The sequence below is a fragment of the Pleurodeles waltl genome, chromosome 7 (genome assembly GCF_031143425.1).
Source record: "Pleurodeles waltl isolate 20211129_DDA chromosome 7, aPleWal1.hap1.20221129, whole genome shotgun sequence".
NCBI classification, from domain to species: Eukaryota; Metazoa; Chordata; class Amphibia; order Caudata; family Salamandridae; genus Pleurodeles; species Pleurodeles waltl.
The window spans coordinates 773,963,071-773,985,626 of record NC_090446.1 but is presented as its reverse complement, the minus strand read 5'-3'; the positions used below and the strand labels follow the sequence as shown (position 1 = coordinate 773,985,626).

The 22,556-nt window shown below is 42.7% G+C and overlaps 1 protein-coding gene across 4 annotated transcripts in view; it reads right to left on the bottom strand.

Moving 5' to 3' along the window:
• LOC138245566 (kelch-like protein 3) overlaps positions 1-22,556 on the bottom strand; it is a 416,865-nt gene that overhangs the window by 64,996 nt on the left and 329,313 nt on the right. The window lies entirely within an intron of this gene.

Here is a 22,556-nt window from a genome sequence, read left to right as displayed (position 1 = left end):
TATGCAAAAAGTAAACTGCCATTGAGTCCCTACAATAGGAAAGTTTTTGATTTTTCCCAAATCTACACTGTTTTCACAGAAACTGAACAGTGAGCATTTCACTGCACTGTAAACATTACTACGAGGAGTGGAAAGTCTAAAAGTTGATTGACTTTCAAAGGAGTTGTTGATTGTTGTTTTGAATCACAGATTGCCTATGAATAGGTTTCACACATGCTAAGTGTGGTAGCATGTTATGTTATGCTACCACACTTACACAGCACTACTGATAAGCCTACTGAGAATTCTTGGCACAGATAACATGATAATGCAACATAATGCCCTACAACTGATGGTAGAACTCTGTTCTACCTGAGACCAGAGGCCCCTAATCTCCACCTTGCCCAGGTGGAACCCCAACACAGAGACGATGTAACCTTCACCACCAGCAGGTTCAGGTAGAGTAAGGAAAACAGGCTGCCACATATCATGTTGGCATACTTCAGTCACCACCGAATGTCCTCGGCCGCCGCTTTCTGAATACGAATATTGTCTGAGAGACATCACCAGTGCTTGACACAATGAAAGTGTAGGTTCCCCTGCAGAGCCTGTATGTGTCACTGGACATAAGGCACTAGCAGGATATAAAAGGAAAGGTGACAAAGGAGCCTCAGAACCATTCATGCAGAAACCAAGGAACAATTTCAATTTGTATATCACTTTATCTAGAACAGTCGCTGTAAAAGGGAGTTCTATTCACCTACAGGAGGTGGGATATCAGCACCTACTCAGAGAAGCACTGTGTGGATAGCAGTCTACAGGTGATCCACGACTGACTGAGGCAAGCCTGCCTTTAACAGCCAGTGTATACCGGGCCTACGAATATGAGCTGTGATCACTGCTATCACCTTTGTAAATATCCAGGAGGCAGACGAGAGGCTGATGGCCATGACTGTGAACAGGAACCACACAATGAAGAAGAGGAAATGCCTTTGAGATGGCAGTACAGGTACAAATCTACGGACACTATCCAGTCCCCAAGATCTACAGCAGAGAGGGTCTGAGTCCGAGTTAACATTCTGAATTTGTCCTTCCAAAGGAAGGTGCTTAGGCACCAAAGGCCTAAATTGGCTTGAGCCCATATTCTTTTTGGGCACTCTCCTCTCTGCTCCTGGGTTCTCTCCATTGCTCCATCGACTAGCAGTGCCCGAAAGTCTTTGGCAAGGATGGAAGCATGATCTCCGCAGTCTGAGCAAAAATACGAGAAAAAGGAAGGGAGTAGGCAAAAGTGGAAGCGTATAACTGTGTTGAACAACCTGCAGGCTGAGATGTCTGCTTCTGGCAGTAAGCAAGGGCCCAGGCACAATCTCTAATTTTCGAGTATTGTTGGTGAAACTGCCAAAGAGGTGGGATGTAACACAACTACCTTTGAACTGCTCCAACACTGAATCTCCCTGGTTCCCAAAATCAGCACTGACTCGCATATGGCTGGGTCAAAACTGAGGTGGTATGGTGTGCAGAATATTGATGAACTTGGATAAAGGCCAAGTAATTATCAGTGGCTGAGATTAATTCAAGCATTCCACACATCACTTTTTTTGTATACCCTAGTGTGTTGCCCTATGTTGGATGAGTATGCATAGACGTGGGTCCCATGCACACTGTCACTGGACCCAAGCTATACCTGGCTGATGAGGCCTAGCAGGGGCAAAAACGGCTCTGGATTGCTTTGTTTTAATTCAAGGAGGACCAGGCCTGACAGTTCAGGCTGGACTGCTCCCACTGGAGCAGGGTCAAGACTGATTTGCACATGGATGGACCTAAACTGAGGTGGTATGACGTGCATAGTAAAAATGGACTGGGATGGGATGGGGCCCTGAGTAATTACCAGTGGTTAATATTAATTCAAGCATCCCATTTATCACTTTTTTGTATACATTAGTCTTGTGGGCATCCAGCCATGATGGTTGCCACACTGGTGCTCAAAGCACAGACAAAACAGTCTCTGGTGTACAGCCCGTTTCACAAATGTTCTTTGCTGCATACTGTCCATCATGGACCCTCTGAGCAAAGGCAGTTCCGAACTTCTCAGGGAGAATGGGCAAGTTAGCGCTCTACATACCGCAGAGGGCATGAGGGTGCCTCCTCAACTGGCAAAAACATTGAACGACCGCAATGCTAAACTGACAGAAGACAAACCCTTTTCCCAAGTGCAACAATGCACTTCTACTGTCTGTCAGGTAACTCTGTGGGGAAGGTATTCGGACTCACCATGGGTGAAGCTTGAGTCCCTGTCAGGAGGGGCAGTTGGTAAGGCATTCAGATTCACCTTGCTGGACGAAACCTGAAATACAAGGTTCTTTGGCATGGGGTGCTGCATCAAAAAAATGCCAGATCTACTGGATAACTGCCGGGGCAGAGTATGGTTTCAACCACAGCAACATCAAAACTTCCATTAGAACATCATTTTATGGTAGTAAAGGCTCTGAAGTTGAAGCGCCTCCTTGCAAGATCTCAACAAGAAAATTAACTTCTAAAACCTCAGTGGCTGTACAGACCACCACCTCAAAAAAGACACTTTCCTCGGTAGAGGCCCCATAGGGGAGTTCACTTACACATCAGGGGAAGTATCATGGCCACTACCATCCACAAATTCTAAATAAAGGTCAGTATAGTGAGAGTTTAGCAAAATGTCCACCTCCTAATCATCCTCATCAAGCGGAACATTCCAGAAGTATTGGTGCTGAGGCATACGCATGGCCATACAGTTATTCCAAACAAAGGGTTGTGCCACAGTGAGCTCATTACAAGACACTGGTCTAGATGTAGCGCAACTCACTGAATCAGCTGGAACTGCCATGGCCTGATGTAAAAGTGTGTAAGTATTGCTTGGTCTCTGCAAGAAGCCAGGCAGAGGTCCATCGAGGTTAGTGAGCGCTTGGGCAGGTTCTGCCAGTGGGAGTCCGACTGGGGCACTGTTGGTTCCAATGGGCATGAAAGCACTCCATAGGGACTCAGAATCACCCAGAAAAGCTGCAGCATTGCCTACTTGAAGGGCTCTTCCTGATGCGGAGAGGATTATGTCTCAGGAGTGAGAGGCATCGCCTCCAGGTGGGGGGGATGGGGTCAGTTAGATAATTGGTGTGGAAACAGGCCCTTACTTGTCAATTGCTCATTCTCTCCGTGAAATGAGAGTGAGGGGGAGAGGACGCCCGCCCGCCCAATCTTCTTGTGCTTGCACAAACACTGGTCTTTTGACTTTGTCTTAGACTTACCAAACACAGTGACTTGGATTGGGAGCAGGCACAAAACTAGAAGCAACCAAAAGTGCAATCAGTCTGGTTCCTTGGGTTTGTCAACATACATCCTTTCCTCCCCCTCCCCACTGATGGCTTTTGGATGCATCAGGGAGCAGTTGTTGCTTAACTTCAAACCATATTTAGATCCGAGTCACCAAACACAGATGCCGTTCGGGTCTGTAACCATTGTCTACTTTCTGCAGGTGAAGCATTTCCTGAAGGCTGTGCGTTTCTGGGGTGGGTGACAAGGCTATTTCCTATCACCAACTTGGAAAAAGAATTTAAAGGTCAGTGAAGCACCATCAACATTTAGAGATCGAAGCTCCCATCCGTGTCACAGGTCATGCAAAACAGAGCTCACTTCAGCATGCAGGGTGGCACCTATATACTGCTCCATGCTGTCACAACAATAAAAATAAGAAAACAGGTCACCACTTCCCTGGGCTATCAATAAAACAAATAAAAAAAAGAATAACCACCAGATAAAAACTTAATAGAAATGTACAGATAGTTCCTAGCAAGAAAATGTACTTATAAGAGGTAGAGAAACCATATTTTAATTTTAAAGCACATTACAGGAACATATTTTTACCTGTGCAAAGAAAAGCTAATATTGGCTTTGTTTCCTGTACCATAAAAACATCAGCCCTGACTTAAGAGTTTGACAGACAAGTATTCCATTACAAATGTGGCAGATATCCTTTCCACCTCATTATAAGTGGATTATATCCTAATGCACTTGTAACAACATCCACCAAACTCTAAAAAAACAACCTCATACTTCAAGTATAGAACCATGACTAAAACCCTAAACAATGGAAAGAAAAAAGCATTGGTAAAGTAAAGTATTGGCTCTCCAGCCCTGGTACTGCAGTGCATTTCTTTTTAGGCAGGTGTACACATGTAACAGGCAACAAATATTGGCCTTTCTGCCCCAGCACTGAGGTGCAGTTCTTTTTTTAGGCAGGTGTTAACAGGCAACATACTATTGTTAAAGCTGAGCTTGCTAATGAAATTATTAATGATTATTCATGTGTCCTGAATGTTGAAATTGCATAGAAAATGTAATAACGTAGGGAAAATAATGCACACATTTGCAGGTGCGCCCACTAGAGTGGCCACCAGTGTTCACGAAGTGTACTTATTAATGGCTTATTAATATGAAAAGATGAACTTATGTTTGATTACTGTAGTAATATGTCATATTGAGGGTTATGCATTATGCATTAGCTTTATTAATTGTAAGACCTTAACTTAGCAAGGTCTTGGCCTTTTTGCAAAGCCTCTTGTCAAGCTGCATTTCTTAGGCATTTTATAAAATGGATGCTTGGAGAACTAAATTGTGATTTTCCACTGTGCTGACCAAATGCTCGTAGCTGAAGTTCTTTCTCATGAGAACTGCTTGCTAGGAGATGATGTACTAGCTAATGCAACATTGTTTAATGTAATGTGTGTAAGACTGACTTTCTCAGGAGAGAACTATGAACATACTCACTGGAGTATAAGCTGCAACAATATTGTTACCTGATGGGCGCAATAACAAGAACGGAAGAGATGAAAACCATGTACTAGTAAAATTGTAGATTTGACATTTTAGTGTCATTGGATTAACTGCAAATATGCGATCCCTTGACCAACAGGGACTTGGGTAGTAGTTTAGGAAATCTAACTTAGCCATACTGCACTGAGGGAAGACAGGCCATTTGCTCATTTTCTAGCTTGCCTTAAGGCCATTATTTTCTTGACCGGCTTGACAAGAGGCATGCTTAACTTTTTTGCTTAAAACAGACTTTGCCTTTCTTTGAACTTTGATGCTGAATCCTGATGACTAGCTGACTGAACTGATGTCCTGAGGACAAAGACTGTCACTGCTCGCTGATCCAAACTGAGGATAGGTATATTGACTAGGATACTGTTTACCATGTCTATTTGCTTTTGTTTCTAGGTGCCAATCACTATTTTAATAGAGCCATAGGTAGAAGTTTTTTTTCCAAATTTGTGTTGACTAAATTGTTTTGCATGAAGCCCAAACATGCTATTCTAATCTGATGTTAGAGTCCTCATTAAGGAAGTTCAATATGTGGAATAACATTTGATGTCTTTCTTTGCTGAATCTAAATGTATGTTATTACGTTTTGCAGTTACTTCTGCTATTAGTTGGTACTGTAACCTTAGAATGTGTAGTGGCTCAAGCTTTGATTAATTTGCAATTCTTTCGCCGTTCTGGTCAACCAGTGTTATTTCTGTATGTTCATCATTTGATTTTGAGATTAATTTACGTGACATTAGCAGTGTTAATATAGGGAAATAAACATTCTAACTTTTACATGAAGGGTTGTTATTCATGACTGAAAGGTCATTGTGTATGACAATTACTGCCTCCTATTGATTACTAATGTTATTGATTGTTATGGATTATTGATCTGCATGTACGGCATATATGGTGGGAAAACCTCGAAGCAAGTCAAAAGGTTCATCGATCCTATTCACGTCTCCTTGTAAGTTTACTTATTAAGGTCCGACACGCTAACAGAGATGGTAGAGCTTGATGGTTTGTCTCCTTACAAGCCCATCATAAAGGCTTGGTACATGGTTTGGCCCTTAAAGAGCACACTGTAAAGTCCGGAGATAGGTAATAGAGTATATGGTCCTAGAGATTGTTAGCGAAAAATAACAGATGTCCCCAGAGATGGTAGTAGGATAAGGGTTATCCACCTACAGAGGGCAGAGTAATTCGCGGAAATTGGTGAAATTTGGATTTATTGTTTCAATAATAAAAATTGGAGAGAAAATGTGCCCCTAAGTACTTAAAATGACTTTCCCAGAATCTTGGAACTTGCCAATGATTGTTTGAGGATGTTCTCGGTGTTCTAGAGACGGTGTGAATGAAGTAGGTTTTGCACTTGCACAGCTTATGCAAATCGCAGGTGAGTTGTGATGTGTGTGAGTGTTTAGGGAGTTTACGTACTCCAAATGAAGCTGTAGAAATAGTGTGCGTACTCCACAGTGTAAGAGTATGGAAGTCGTTGAACTTCACATGTGTGTGGCACTTTGTGCTGACAAATTGTCCACATGGTTGTTGGTATACGGACCCTGCGTGGTCTAAGACTCCGGAGTATATTGAAAAGTGTATGAGACACTTGATTTTTGTTGTAATTTGTCTAGTTTAATAGGTTGATCGGGCGTGGTCGACAAGTCAGAGTGTGAGTCAAAGTGAGTGAAATAATTTTTCAACTGAGATCTGGCGAATCCTGTGTGCACCAGGGCAGACCCACTGATCAAGTGAAGGTGAAATTTGCAGATCAAATTTTGCTTGCAAATCAGGGAAACTGAGAAAGAAGGAGTAGCTGTTAGAGCGAAAAGCCGTCAGTTACATATCTGTAAAGTTTCTGAAGTGATTGTGTTACCTTACCTGTAGTAAACTGACAAAATGGGTTTTCATTTTGTTTAGTGCTCGCAATATATTGCATTAGTTTAGTGTGAATTTGAGTTTGGAAGGACAAGCTGCAAGACTTTGTCAGCCGCAGTATGTGTGAACGTGAAGTCATTGGAGCCGCGCTGGGATAGGTTGGTTAGTGAGAAGGGTCGCGCATGGATTCAGCAGCCTTCATGAGGCGCAATTGGTGGAGAGGGTGGGTGAAGAGAATTCTGGAATTAAAAGTCACTTCCTGATTTGATTCAGAATAAAAAAATAAAGGTCACAGAAATTACATTTTTCAAAGCTTTAAAGAGTGCTTTAACGGGAGATACATACATTACAACGAGTATAGGGGATACTGCACCGCCAGAAGGTACACCAGCTTACACTGTAATCAAAGAAAAGGGCGCTGTGCCATGGCTTTGGCTAAAGCAATGGTGCAAAGTGACAGAGAAGGATGGAAGCTTAGCGTTTCCTATCAACAGACCCTTTAATTTGAGGAGTTTAGAGAATCTGAGGATTGTGCTGTATGATCTGAAACCCCCTCCGAGACCAGCACAGTTCGCGGCATTAGCGATCTGGGAATTAGTAGCCAGACAGCAACAGCAACACAAATTTGAGAGGAGGATGAAAAAGGCAGAAAAGACGCTAGCAGAGCCTACATGGGACAGTGCTCAGAAATTGTGGAGAGCCGAGACCTTACATGGGATTAAGTTGTTTCCTGCAATTACACAGGTCAGCAAGAGAGAAGGAAGGAAAGCTATCAGAAAAACAAAGAGGAGCCCTTTTGAGAGTAGGGAGCGGAGACCAAAGGAGTCTAAGGGACCACTGACATATGAGGAAGAGTCAGACCATGATGAGTTTATTTTGCAGTTATTGAGAAATCGTCCTTCACTATACGCATCCCAGAGAGTGTTCCGAGTACCAGTGTAAATCCTTCAGCTCTGACATAGGTTAATGTGACCACGAGCCCGACACAGAGCCCAATGCAGAGCAGTCTTAACGCACCTATTACTCCAGTAGTACAAACTCAGGTGCCACAGTGTAAAGTCATGAGAATTTACCAAGATGTGCCCATTGTGGAAATTGCCACAAACCTAATAGTGCCAACAGGACAGGCTTTCCCGAGACCGATGTTGGTTTAGGCAGAGCCGGCTCCCCTTTTACTGCCGCAAGCGCAGTCACAAACGATGCTGAGATACACTCCAATATCAGGGACACAATCAGATATGTCTGTACTGATGAACCAGAATGCGGGTGTTACTCTCCCACAGAACCTGAATGTCAGACCAAGCCCAGGTGCTGTGTCTGCACCTGTTACTATTGGCCCAATTGTACCTTTACTTGCACAGGAGGATAACAGTGCAGATGGACAGGGACTCCTGAGTCAGTATTCAATGAGGGGAAGGCTTAATGAGAAATTTTGAGTAGTCTCTCCTGTAGGACAGACCTTTGACGGATCGAGATCATTGCTAGACATTAGTCCATTCGGAGTTCCTCAGAATACTGTCATAGGGTTGAATGTTAGTCAGAGCCTGAAATTATGGACACCGCAGACTGCAAATACGGTAGTCCAAAAGACTCCACATGCCCAGGCCAGCAACATTTTGTTGCAAGGTTTAACTGGCCAGCAACTGACTGAAGCTCAATAGCCGCAGAGTGCTCCTAATCTAAGGGAGAGGAGTGCTTGAACTACACAAGGCTAGGAATGGAAGCGGGTGAGCTCACTGAAGGGACTATGGGTGTTAACAGGTTAGAGTCCTACTCAGAAGCAGAGTTGAGATATCTGTGCCCGAAGATTACAAGGGAAGTGAGCAATGTGCATCAAAAGCTAGCAGACCTGGCAGAAAAGTACGGCATAGAAATAGAGAAAACAAAACATTTTAAAAGGAGTTATAGGTTAGATTTTGACGCAAAAGACTTTGAGCACATGGATCTGCCAGAATGAAGGCACACCTTAGGGAATTACTTCAAAGTGCCCAGAAACGGGGACAATTAGACAGATGGAAAGGCAGATGGGTAAGGAAAAGAGAGAAGAGAAAAAGGGATTCTGCAGTGCTTACTGCAAATGTGCAGCAAAGTAAGGATCCAGTGAAAATCTTCCCAATGAGGGAGATTTCAGGAGGGAATTTTGTTCATGTCCCTTGGAGCAGAAGTGACAATCTGTCTTTTACAAATGATTACCCCAAGATGAGAGAGAAGCCAGTAGAATGGTATCAGCAGACAGACAGGTTTGTGAACCTTGCAAAGTGCCTGTGGTAGGACTTGCACACTCTATTAGAGATAGTAGTTACGGCTGATTTGTGGATGGAGTGCAAGAGGAGTATAGACTGGCCAACAAAAGAACCGAAGAGAGATCAGGCTACAGGTGCGTCGTCTCCTGAGGTAAAGAAATATTATTACAAGGTGATTGAATTCCTGAAAAATGAGAATTTCGCCCAAAAACATTGACTGGCAGAGAATAGATAGGACAGCTCAGGAAGCAAAAGAGTCAATACATGCATACTATGAGAGATTGTTGCAGGCGTTCAAGCATTACAGTGGTACAGAAACAATTGAGCCTAAAGACATGATTCATTTTGTGTTCAGATTTGTGGACGGGTTGAGACCTGAAATTAGCCAGATGATTAAGAATCATTTGATTTGCTGGCAAGCAAAACTGATTGATGAGGTGTTGCAGTATGCAAAGTACTGTAGCGATGAGATTGAATTGAAGCAGAGAAAATAGAAGGAAAAGGTGATGGTGATGCAGATTAAAGCTGCACAAACAGGGATGCAGGGAAATTTTCGACAGCAGCAACAGCAGCAGCAGGTATTTCAAAATCAGATGAGAGATAGAGGTCTTGGAGGGAATACAAATCCGGTCCAGATTTGGGAACTGTAGTGGTTCAGAATGATGTGCAGGGAATGAAGAAATTGTTGCCTTGTCACGCTTGCAGAGAGGTCAGACATTGGAAGCAGGAGTGTTTGATGATTGTGCAGGAGGGTGTTAGTCAGCAAACAGGTGATATGAACATGAGAGGTCATAATCCGAATTTACAAAATAATGTGAATCAAATGCAGAATTTTCAACCCATGCAGCAGGTGCTAACGCCACGTGTACAAATGACACATCTGCAGCCGATGCTACTACAGGGTCCAATGGTACCTAGACAGCAAATCCAAATACCTCAAGCCCCAATGGAACAGCAGCAGGTGATTTTTCCTCAACAGGTCACAGGTCAGAGGTCCAACCAAAGTAATAACACAGTACACCAATTCCTGTTACATAGTGAGATTGGAAGGAACAATGATTGGGTGAGTGAGAGTTCGGATGAAGAGGAATGCGTGCTTGCAGCTTCCTCAGAAGTAGATCAGAAAGGCCAATACGTGAAGGGAAAGGTCATGGGTCACAGAGTTTCATTCTTGGTTGACACAGGAGCTACACGCTAAGTTCCAAATTTGACGCTTTCAGAGAAGACAGGCCAAATTGTAGGAGTAGCGAATCAGTATTTGACCAATACATTTACAGAACCAGTTCAGGTTAAGACTGGCAACTTTAGAGGATTGCATAAATTCATAGTCTGTGATTCAAGTCCGGTATCCCTACTGGGAAGCGACTTGCTGAGTAAAACTAGGTGTTCGATTACTTGTTCAAATGATGGAATCGAGATACAGACGAATAGTGATGATGAGGATGACCCAGATCCAGAGACAGAATGTGAAACAATAAGTGAGGAGTACCCCTGATTAATTTCTTTCCAATGTTCACAGTAAAGAAGCTTCCTCCTGATTTGCGGGGAACGGTTAAAGAAAAAGTGTGGGATCTGACAGGGAGAGAACTAGGTCTGATTAAGGGAGTTAAGCCAGTTAAAGTTCCTGTAAAGCCAAATGCAATTTTTCCTCAGATTCCCCAGTACCACATGCCACAGGAGATTCTTATAAAGGTTGCCAAAATAATTGCAGAATTTGTAAACCCAGGGGTTTTGAACAAAGTGTTGTTTAGCCCATGTCATTCACTGATAATGGGATTGAACAAGCCCTGTGGGAAAGTTCGAATTTTCCAGGATTTGAGAAAAATAAATGATATTGTGATCAATTGTTGCCCCTTGGTGCTAAATCCAGCTGTGATAATGTTTCAGATTCCAAGCAATGCTGAGTGGTTCACTGTCAGACTTGTCGCAAGCCTTCTTTTCTGTGCCCCTTCATAAGGATAGCCAATTTCTCTTTTGGTTAAAGTTTTTAGACCGTGTTTATTGTTGGTGTTGAATTCCTCAAGGGTTTTCAGAGTCACCTTCCATATTCAGTCAGATCCTCAAAAAGAATTTGGAGTCGCTGGAATTGCCTTTCCAATCGACATCGGTACAGTACATTGATGACCTACTGATTGCATCCAAAACAAGAGACGAGTGCATGTATGACACGATTGCCTTGCTGAACCATTTGGGAACAAATGGTCAAAGTGTCTCCACTGAAATTGCAATACTGTCAGAAGGAAGTGAAGTACTTGGGTCACCAGATTGAGAAGGGATCAAGGAAAATATCCAGAGAAAGGGTCACAACCATATTACAGATGAGTCTCCCGACCACACAGAGAGATGTCAGGATGTTCTTAGGGATGGTAGGCTATTGTCGCCAATGGATTCCTAATTTTTCAGTCATTTCCAAGCCCTTGCAGAAGCTGACCAATAAAGAGGTCACGATCCCCTAGTGTTAGACCAGGCTTGCATGAAAGCGTTTTCTGAGTTGAGAGAGAGTTTGTGCAAAGCTCCGGCTTTGGGTATGCCTGACTACACAAAGTCTTTCACATTGTTTTGTCATGAGCGTGATGCATGTTCTTTGTCTGTCTTGATGCAGGTCCATGGAGGTGTAAACCGCCCAGTAGCATATTTTTCAGCTACTTTGGACCTAGTTGCAGCAGCAGTGTGAAGGCATTGTGATGGGACACCCCTTTACAATCATGATCCCTCATTCTATCAAGATCCTACTTACGAATACGAAAACCCAGTACCTAACAGGTGCCAGACTGACCAGATAGGAGACGAGTATTCTAGAGTCACTAAATGTATCTGTGAAAAGATGTACAGCGCTTAACCCAGCAACCTTGCTCCCAAATTAAACTGTTGAAATTGAAAAGTTGGAAGACATTGAACATGATTGTCTTGAAGTAACTGATTTGTGCACAAAACCGAGACCTGACATTAGAGACAACCGATTGGAAGAAAATGACCAAATTATCTTTGTTGATGGTTCCTGTCTTAGAGACAATACAGGAGTACTGAGAGCAGGATCTGCTGTGTGCACAATTACTGGTATACTGGAAGCGTCCTGGCTTTGAGGAGTAAACGCTGCGCAAGTAGGTAACACTTACTAGAGCGTGCCATGTTACCATCTATACGGATAGCCAGTATGGATTTGGAATAGTCCATGACTTTGGCCAGTTGTGGTCACAGAGAGGTTTCTTGACCTCTTCTGGTTCACCAGTGAGAAACGATGAGAGAATTAAAGAATTGTTGCAAGCTATCCAAATGCCTGAAAAGATTGCTGTGGTGAAATGCAGTGCACATCTGAAATCACAAGCTTTTGTGTCAATGGGAAATGGATGTGCGGATCAAGTCGCAGGGTTTTGCACATTGAACTGTATATCGTTCAAAGGTGAGTGGAAACTGTTACCTGAAAAAGATGAAACATGTCCAAGTTTTGCATTGCATGTGATAGATACATTGAAAGAATTGAAAACATTGCAGAATAATGTTGACAGGGAGGAAAACCATTCATGGAACATAATGAAATATGTACAGCATCAGGATGAATTGTGGGTTTCAGAAGAGGGTCAATTGGTTCTGCCAAATAGTCTATTGTCTCAAATGGCTAGATATTATCATGGTCAAGTACATTTTGGGAGGGATGCCATGATTTGTCTTTTCAAGTACAGGTGGTTCAACCCAAGGTTTAGACAAGTTGCTGAAGCAGTCTGCCATCATTGCGTCATTTGACAGCAAATGAATGCGGGAAAAGGGACAGTGGTTAATTTGAGCCACATTGGAAGAGCAGGAGGTCCATTCAGCAGAATGCAACTGGATTTCATTGAGATGCCTGTATGTGGAGGTTTGAGATACGTGCTGATGATTGTCTGCATCTTTAGTCATTGGATTGAAGCGTACCCTACACGAAGAAATGACAGCCTCACAGTAGCAAAACTACTGCTTAGGGAACTAATGCCACGTTTTGGGTTTCCGATCTCTTTAGAATCAGATAGGGGAAGTCATTTCATCAATGAAGTAAGTAAATTACTGTATATATTTGAAGCAATGATTCCTTCAATAGGAGATTTGAAAGTTGTCTACTATTGTGGATAACATGCTGACAAATTTTTCAGTAGCTATTCTCCTGATAGATACTGAATTAGCTGCTGAAAGAGCTGTGACTCTTTAGAACCGCCTTGAGTTAGACATTCTTTTAGCAAAGCATGGCGGAGTTTGTAAAATGCTCAATTCTAGGAATTGCTGCTCATTTATTCCTGATAATAGTAAAGAAAGTAGAAGCTTACTTACTAATTTGACTAATGGAAGTGCTGATTTGAAGGAATTGAAAGAACCAGGTGTTTAGGAGAAAAATGGCAAAGGATCTGCTTCAGTGGGAAATTGGCTCAGCAACATTGGGAAAGGGATAATATTGAAAATAATAAAAGGGATATGGATTGTTGTGATTTGCTTAATTGGAATATGGGGAATATGTAAATTGGGTAAAAGGATCAAATTGAAGAAGATGAAGAATAATCAGAGGGAAGAAAAGAAAAGGGAAAATTTGATTAGGGAAAATGCGAAAAGGGAACGAAAATATGAGGGGATAGAGATGACAGAATTTTAACTGATGCAAAAATTTGTGTGGGAATGTTTAATGTGATGACAGATTTAGTCATCCGAGGAGGGATTGTTAACACTCAACTTGCTAATGAAATTATTAATGATTATTCATGTATCCTGAATGTTGAAATTGCATAGAAAATGTAATAACGTAGGGAAAATAATGCCCGCATTTGAAGGTGCTCCCACTAGAGTAGCCACCAGTTTATCTCCAACTGCGCAGACAACCTTGCTCCCCTCAAACGCTCGCAACGACAGAACAACACCAAGAAACCCCTCTGGTTCTCTGACACCCTCAAAGAATCAAAGAAAACTTGTCGCGCACTTGAGAAAGCCTGGCGCAAGGACCGCACCGCTGACAACATGACCGCCCTCAAGAACGCTACCCGCAAACACCACCACCTGATCCGCACTGCCAAAAGGAATTTTTTCACCGACAGACTGGACAAAAACAGCCACAACAGCAGAGAACTCTTCAGCATCGTCAAGGAGTTCTCCAACCCCAGCGCCAACGCCGTCACGGCCTCACAGGATCTATGCGAATCCCTCGCCACTTTCTTCCATCGCAAGATCAGCGACCTCCACGACAGCTTCGGACACCAGACCCAACCTAACACCACCGAACCCACATCCCCGACCATCACCCTCAACAACTGGACCCACATCAGCACGGAAGAAACCAAATCCATCATGAACTCTATCCACTCCGGCGCCCCTTCGGACCCCTGCCCGCACTTCATCTTTAACAAAGCCGACAACATCATCGCCCCGCACCTCCAGACCGTCATCAACTCTTCTTTTTCTTCTGCTACCTTCCCCGAATGCTGGAAACACGCCGAAGTCAACGCCCTACTAAAGAAACCTACGGCTGACCCGAGCGACCTGAAAAACTTCCGCCCCATCTCCCTTCTGCCTTTCCCAGCCAAAGTAATAGAGAAGACCGTCAACAAACAGCTGACCACCTTCCTGGAAGACAACAACCTGCTCGACCCCTCACAGACCGGATTCCGAACCAACCACAGCACTGAAACCGCCCTCATCTCAGTCACAGACGACATCAGAACCCTGATGGACAACGGTGAAACAGTCGCCCTCATTCTTCTCGACCTCTCGGCTGCCTTTGACACCGTCTGTCACCGCACCCTAATCACCCGCCTCCGCTCCACCGGGATCCAAGACCAGGCCCTGGACTGGATCGCCTCCTTCCTCGTAAACCGCTCCCAAAGAGTCTACCTCCCTCCGTTTCGCTCAGAACCCACTGAGATCATCTGCGGCGTACCTCAAGGCTCATCACTCAGCCCGACACTCTTCAATGTCTACATGAGCCCCCTCGCTAACATCGTACGCAAGCACGACATCATCATCACCTCCTACGCCGACGACACCCAACTTATACTCTCCCTCACCAAGGACCCCGCCAGCGCCAAGACCAACCTACAAGAGGGTATGAAGGACGTCGCAGATTGGATGAGGCTCAGCCGCCTAAAGCTGAACTCGGAAAAAACGGAAGTCCTCATCCTCGGCAACACCCCGTCCGCCTGGGACGACTCCTGGTGGCCCACGGCCCTCGGCACCGCACCGACCCCCGCAGACCAAGCCCGCAACCTCGGCTTCATCTTGGACCCCCTTCTCACCATGACCAAGCAAGTCAACGCCGTGTCCTCCGCCTGCTTCCTCACCCTCCGCATGCTCCGCAAGATCTTCCGCTGGATCCCCGCCGACACCAGAAAAACCGTGACCCACGCCCTCGTCACGAGCCGCCTGGACTACGGCAACACCCTCTACGCTGGGACCACCGCCAAACTCCAAAATCGCCTGCAACGCATTCAAAACGCCTCAGCCCGCCTCATCCTCGACGTACCCCGCAACAGCCACATCTCCGCACACCTGAGACACCTGCATTGGCTCCCAGTCAGCAAAAGGATCACCTTCCGACTTCTCACCCACGCACACAAAGCCCTCCACGACAAGGGACCGGAATACCTCAACAGACGCCTCAACTTCTACGTCCCCACCCGCCCCCTCCGCTCCTCTGGCCTCGCACTCGCCGCCGTCCCTCGCATCCGACGCTCCACGGCGGGTGGGAGATCTTTCTCCTTCCTGGCGGCCAAGACCTGGAACTCCCTCCCCACCAGCCTCAGGACCACCCAGGACCACTCCGCTTTCCAGAGACTCCTAAAGACCTGGCTGTTCGAGCAGCGATAACCACCCCCTTTGTCCCTAGCGCCTTGAGACCCGCACGGGTGAGTAGCGCGCTTTATAAATGCTAATGATTTGATTTGATTTGATTTAACTAAGTGTACTTATTAATTGCATATTAATATGAAAGGATGAACTTATGTTTGTTTATTGTAGTAATATGTCATATTGAGGGTTCTGCATTATGCATTAGCTTTATTAATTGTAAGACCTTAACTTAGCAAGGTCTTGGCCTTTTTGCAAAGCCTCTTGTCAAGCTGCATTTCTTAGGCATTTTATAAAATGGATGCTTGGAGAACTAAATTGTAATTTTCCACTGTGCTGACCAAATGCTCGTAGCTGAAGTTCTTTCTCATGAGAACTGCTTGCTAGGAGATGATGTACTAGCTAATGCAACATTATTTAATGTAATGTGTGTAAGACTGACTTTCTCAGGAGAGAGCAATGAACATACTGACTGGAGTATAAGCTGCAACAATATTGTTACCTGATGAGCGCAATGACGAGTACGGAAGAGATGAGAACCAATCAATCATCGAAATGTGAACCATGTACTAGTAAAATTGTAGATTTGAAGTTTTAGTTTCATTGGATTAACTGCAAACGTGCGATCCCTTGACCAATAGGGACTTGGGAAGTAGTTTAGGAAATCTAACTTAGCCAGACTGCACTGAGGGAAGACAGGCCATTTGCTCATTTTCTAGCTTGCCTTAAGGCCATTATTTTCTTGACCGTCTTGGCAAGAGGCATGCTTAACTTTATTGCTTAAAAGAGACTTTGCCTTTTTATGAACTTCGATGCTGAATACCGATGACTAGCTGACTGAACTGATGTCCTGAGGACGAAGACTGTCACCGCTTGCTGATCCAAACTGAGGATAGGTATATTGACTATGATACTGTTTACCATGTCTATTTGCTTTTGTTTCTAGCTACCAACCACTATTTTGATAAAGCCATAGGTAGATGTTTTTCAAATTTGTGTTGACTAAATTGCTTTGCATGAATCCCAAACATGCTATTCTAATCTGATGTTAGTTAAGAGTCCTGACTAAGGAAGTTCAATATATGGAATAACATTTGATGTCTTTCTTTGCTGAATCTAAATGTATGTTATTACGTTTGCACAGTTATTCCTGCTATTAGTTTGTACTGTAACCTTAGAAGGCGTAGTGGCTCAAGCTTTGATTATATTGTGATTCTTTTTCCGTTTTGGTCAGCCAGTGTTATTTCTGTATGTTTATCATTTGATTTCGAGATTAATTTACATGACATTACCAGTGTTAATATAGGGAAATAAACATTCTAACTTTTAAATAAAGTGAAGTTATTCATGACTGAAAGGTCATGGTATGTGACGATTACTGACTCCTATTGAATACTAATGATATTGATTGTTATTGATTATTGATCTGCATGTATGGGATATATGGTGGGAAAACCTTGAAGCGAGTCAAAAGGTACATCGACCTATTTGTGTCTCCTTGTAAGTTCACTTATTAAGGTCCGACGCACTAACACAGTCACTCACAGTCCAAGAGAGCCAATGGATAAAGGAGGCTGACTCGCGGCCCATGCTCTATATTGTTGCGGGCAGAAGCTAAATTGTAATTACAGCGGAAGTGAAACATGATGAAAAGGGCAGACCTAGAGCACCTCTATGCATTTATATTTGTATGTATTTTTTGGAATTAAATTTTGATTACACAAAGCTGGCAAGGCAGTAAAGGGATTTCAAGGCCAGACCTAAAAATTAACGATTTCTTCAACCAGCACATACAAAATGTCACTCACACCTCTTATTAACTTTTTCAAACTGTCAAGGACTTTACCACCCCTTCAGCATGTGACTCCAAGATCACTCCTATGAAATTGTGCTTGAATATTTCACACTAATTTCAGGACCAAAAAAAATCATCCAATATGCCTCCACTTTAAGCTTCCCCACCTGCATACTTTGATACTTTTACCCAGGTCACTCCTGCTAGAGTAGCCGATATCAGAAGTACCACCAAATCCGGCTCCGTCCTAGACTCCCTGGCTTACAGACAAGTTGGCCCACACACAAGCTGAAGATGGTCTCAAACAGCATGTGATCATCTCTTTATAACATTATGTATGGCTCTTTCTGCTCTGGCTTAGTTATTGATGAAAAGCATAATATAAATCCCACTACCTTTTCAAACTTTCCCTTTTGCATCTACCAGTGAAATATCTGGAAGTCGAGGCCAACAAACAGTTTCCTGGTTCATCAAAGAACACAGAATCTTAGATCCATCAGAGACAGGCTTTTGTACTCTGCACAGAACTGAATCTCAGCGGCTTGTTACTTATACATGCTTTCTATTGCTGCTCTCATTCGCTCTTATGGCTTTCCCTTTATGCCCTAATGCTGATGATACTCAACTTCCTATCACTTTCAACAATAATTTTCTTGAGACAAGTTAATGTTAAAGAGTGTATGAGCAAAGGTATTGCTTGGATGACAGCTAACTCTTCAAAGATTAATGTGGAAAAGACTAAAGTCTTGGGTCTCAATAATGAACCAAACATCTGGTGCTGTGCATGGTAGACCTCCAAGCTGGGTACAAACCCTACTCCTACTTCTTCAGCTCGGAATCTGGGAGTCTGCTTAATGCTTCATGTTTCTTTAAACATGTCAATAAAGTTTCATTTACTTGTTTCTTGTTATTAAAACTATGAGGATGGTTCTATCTTTCTTGCCCAAGCACTCACATCAACAAGTATTTCATTCACTCATTGTTTCACCACTGGACTATTACACTTACCTCTTTCTCTGTGCTCCTCTGTCCATCATTTAACAATTTCAATGTGTCCATAATGCTTAAATGAGACTAATACTGGGTCTTCCTCTAAGAGCTCACATCTTGGCCCAATTGGACTAGCTCCACTGGTTATCCAATTGCAAACATGGTCTCTTCAAGTCCATGTGCATCTGCCGCAGCACCATCCACAGTACTGGACTTCGTTACCTACAGGATAAACTTATACCCTATTCACTAACAGGACTCCTTCACGCCAGTAACCCCTCCAAATTATCCTAGTTTGCAAAACCTGAGTAGAAGGATGTTTTTTTCCACCTACTTGGCCTCGAAATTCTGCCATATGTTGCAGTTCATGTTATGCTCTATTACTAATCATCTCTTGTTTTCTAACTGAAGACTTTCTCATTTACATCAGATTAGCTCTCCCAGTCGCTCTTCTGTTGGCTTACTCCAGTCATACCACCTAGAGGTGTAACAGTGCGCTTTGGGAAAAAACAAATGCCCCACTTTGAATAACCAAACGAAAAACATATTTAGTCAGATAGTGTGTTGTTCAATGTCAAATCTCAGGTGTAGTATTGGATATCACAGTCTACGTATAAACATTCCTGTTCAAAATGGACTGCCTAGTCTCAGCCGAGAGGCTTTATGTTTCCTTAACTGGCAGTCCAGTGCACAGAACCATCTGTTGTCTGGTGTGCCTTTCTGGGGTGATGGAGGAGAAAGCTCTAAAGAACTCTCTTGAGGTTGTTAGTATTTAATAGTGTATTGAGTACCATTAACTATGTTCTGTTTCTCCCTCACTTACTGAGGATTGGTCAAGAAATCTCTAGCATTCTGGCAGTGGACTGCTCATAAGGGATGCACCTGCACAAGATGCCTGTTGCACATCAATATAGATGGTGCACAGTACCAAAGACTGGTCTGCACTTACGCTGTAGTTCCTCAGAAGGCATTTCCTTTACCGGATGTGCCACTATTTACCAAAACAGTGGTTTGAAGTTATTTCTTACTAGTCCTTCTTTCACAGTTTATTTCCGTTTGTCCACCAGGGTCAGTGATAGTGTAAATGGAGGTATAATAAACAATCCACAGCATTCCATTAATATTTCTCCGGATCAGTTGTGATTTTTGTCTGTCTCTTTTGTACATGTTTCTTTAGAAACTGTGCAAGCTGATCCTTGAAAGTACCCTGTAAAGTTTCTGATTTTAGGAATTTTGGTGGGTTTCACTTCTTAAATGTGATCATATTTTTAAGCTGTAATTTACTTTGGGCCAGTACCTTTACAACATCCACTAAAAAATCTAAACATTCTCACAATATTTGAACATATTCAACCAGCCAGGGCATTGAACATTCATTTGTCAGGTAGATCACTGCTGTTAATAGATTTTTTTAACATTTAGCAGTGTTTAAACATTACAATTTATCAACAATTCCATAGCCATGTCTCCATAAATATTTTAAAAGCAATAGTACAAATAAATTCTTCTTTCAGTCAAAAACAATGGGCAGATGATGCTTGAAATTGAAAGCACAGTTCATATATACCATATATGTCCCTTTATTGCCTTTGATCCTATTCATAATCTCAGGAATTTTCTACCCCGGTTCAATTCAAATTCAGAATCTTAAAACTAGCACCGCAGAGCTGCATGTTCTGCATACTGGCTAGGAAATTAAACTCATGCCGCAATGTTTAAATGTTTAATGTGAGAATTCCAGGACGTCAAAATCTCCATTTTGGCAGAGGAAGTGCAGTTGAACCAATAAATCTAGATGTTTACCGCTGTGACAGACATTGGTCTTCTGGAACAGCTCCTGTATGTACTGCAGTGGTGGCTTTGGGGGAAAAACATATTGGGAGATACGTCATGCCATGACAGAACTGCTGCCACTTATCTGAGTCCTGATGACAGGTCTCCAAATCAGGGGTCCTGCTCAAGGATAAAAATACACAATGCCCCTCAGGGGCTGGTACACGTAAACGTTTTTCTATTGATGCTCGCAATAATGGAAATCATGGTTGTCCTAGACCTAAATGCAGGTGCCAGAACGGAAGTTCGAGGTGCAGATCCTAATCAGGTCAGAAGACTTATGCCATTGACACCAGTGGCAGGACTGTTATTATGGTAGGTATTAACCAAGCTTGTAGTGGCTTTGTCATCCCCCACTATCTGAGGAAGGGGAATGCTAAAGTGAATGGATGATACATTGCAATTATTTGGTTGCTGATTACCACCCACCTCTAAATGACCCCATTGCACTGTCTTAAGGAGTCCCCCAGTCAGACCCACCAAACCTTTACATTTAAGGTAAAAAGAATCTTAATATATGATGAGATTCAAGGTCTTGCCTGAACAAACCTTTTAAAACAATCTAACACTGTACGGCAAGGTAAAGCAGAGATTTAAATCCTCTAACCAATTAATTCAATTTTCCTCATACTACAGTTAGCATATTTCCCACTTCTGTTTTCTATTTACTATCTAGCACAGTCTAGACACGTTATTAGTGCTACAATTTCCTAGAGACAGAAAAGTAATCATTTTGCTAAAAAAATCAAAAGAACATAGAACCGGCCTCACTCTTAGGGCCTGTTCCATTGCATCACAGGGGGATTAATTCAACTTTCAAGGCATTTTCCTTCAAAGAAATACACTAAGAAGTTCTGAATAATACAGATGCGCCCACTATTTATGAAAACTGAATCTTCTTAAGAAGCCTTCCAGCACTGAGCACACCACAGACCCAAAGTGATGCTTTCATATTGAAGACAATTAAAATGAAATATAATTTCCACAGAAGTTTCTGAAGTTTCTTGTCAACATGAAGTAACAATTCTGCATTCCCCAAAGACCAAGATATAGCTCTTCAAGATTGTTAGTTTAACTCTTTCATGGTACATCCTGTATGCAATCCAATCTAATGGCAAGATCATTGGCATATAAAAGCAACCCTACATGCTGATCCCACTTTTCAAGTGAAAGTGGACAATTTGTAAAGATTTCAGTGAGATACACAATCAAATCAGGACCAGTGACAATGTTTTTAGACAACTTTCCACCTTTATTCTTTTGTAGTCCTTCATCTCTTAGCAAAACTAGCAGTTCCCAATTCTCTGAATGAAGCAACAATATCACAAGAAGGCTGAAAGACACAGTCCATGTCTTAAGGTTCTCCTACAAGAATACATGATCTACTGCATCAAAGGCACAGAGGACGTTGCCAAAATAACAGCATAAATGGGATGTATACTCTTCAAAAACCCATACCACCTAACATACTGCAAAGGAATGATTGAGAAAGGTATGGCCCTGAGGGAGATCTGTTAATAGGAAACCCAACCTCCCCTTTTCAATACAGGTTTTACTGTTGCTTGCTGCAAAGAGTCAGGAACTGGGTGAGTTTCAATAATCTATTGTCACAGACTGCACACTTGAGCAACGCCATTCAATAAGGACACTGGGATTGTAACTGGGTCAGATACAGGATAGGTCCATATTCAAAACATTGCTAGCAATAGTAAGAGAAGAAATAAGTGCTACTAAAGCTTACTATACTTTATAAAATGACTCATACATAAAGTTACCTGCACCAAAATATAGCTGTCTTAAGAACAGCACCCAGATTCTGAAACTCAATAGTCCAAAATAACAGGCAATGATTTCCACCACTAACTAAAATGTTGTTGCGTCTTATAGCAACATAACAAGATGTTTTTGCTGCCAACATTAGATACAAGAGTTCTTCCTCTGCTGAGATTTACAATTAAAAAGTAAATTGACATCTCTTTTTTCTGAGACATATCCAAGTAATTTATAATATACAACACTGAATCAAACTATGGCCCAGATTTATTAAACTTTAGTATAGGTGCTCATGAGATTTAAAGGGGTGCAACGCAAAGTACAGACCCACTTTTCGCCATCAAATGATTTTTGTATTTTTGCTGAAACAGCACTGTGTGTTGCAGCAATACATCCCAGAAACCCTATGCAGAGTGGGCGTAACGACACATGAACATCAC